The 772-nt window shown below is 42.5% G+C and overlaps 1 protein-coding gene across 1 annotated transcript in view; it reads right to left on the bottom strand.

Moving 5' to 3' along the window:
• Positions 1-772, bottom strand: part of CCAP (Crustacean cardioactive peptide) — a 26,657-nt gene that overhangs the window by 24,315 nt on the left and 1,570 nt on the right. The gene's annotated exons all lie outside the window — the stretch shown is intronic.

The following is a 772-nucleotide window of genomic DNA, read 5'->3' as shown; positions in this document are numbered from 1 at the left end:
AAAGGATGTCACGATAACCATCAAAAAGCTGAAGTGGGAATGGGCAGCCATACTATCAGAGGATTAGACCAGTGGTCGAAATTAGTGATGAACTGTTACACAGGCAACAGGAAAAGAAAACGAGGCAGACCACTCAGGCGATGGGTCGACGAAATTAAAGCAGTGGCGGGCGGTACTTGGACATCACTAGCCAGAGAAAGAGAAAAGTGGAGTCAGTTGGAGGAGGCCTTTGCTATGAAAAAGCACACAGATATTACAACCAATGAAACAGACAACTAAAGAACCCAACCAACTGTGAAATATCTGATAGAAAGCTTATAATAATAATAATAAAAAAAAGTATTGTATTGTAATACTCTTTATTGTATGTACGGTCAAGTGTAATGGTCATTTTCCACCGGCGAAGCGACACGAGACGAGGTGAGACGAGAATTGAAATTCAGGCGCATTCAGCCGCAGGCCGCCGCGGGCGCCGCCATACAAATTTCAATTCTCGTCTCGCCTCGTCTCGTCTCGCCTCGCCGGTGGAAAATCACCTTAAAGATATAGATACGGCCAAAGTTACAAAAAATGTACACAACGACTTTGTACACTTAACATTAAGGTCGTGTGACGTGTATACATGTTATTATACATATTTAAGTAACTTTGGCCGCGTCGATATCTTTGCACTTGAATGTATGTACATACATAAAAACACATTTATTTCAACACAGAACCACAGTACCTAGTCGTGGTAAGCTCAAAATGTTTCCGCCCATCGTCGGTTGGT

This window comes from Choristoneura fumiferana, chromosome 26 (assembly GCF_025370935.1).
Source record: "Choristoneura fumiferana chromosome 26, NRCan_CFum_1, whole genome shotgun sequence".
Lineage (NCBI taxonomy): Eukaryota > Metazoa > Arthropoda > Insecta > Lepidoptera > Tortricidae > Choristoneura > Choristoneura fumiferana.
The sequence above is the reverse complement of the archived record's forward strand: the minus strand, read 5'-3'. Positions and strand labels throughout refer to the sequence as shown.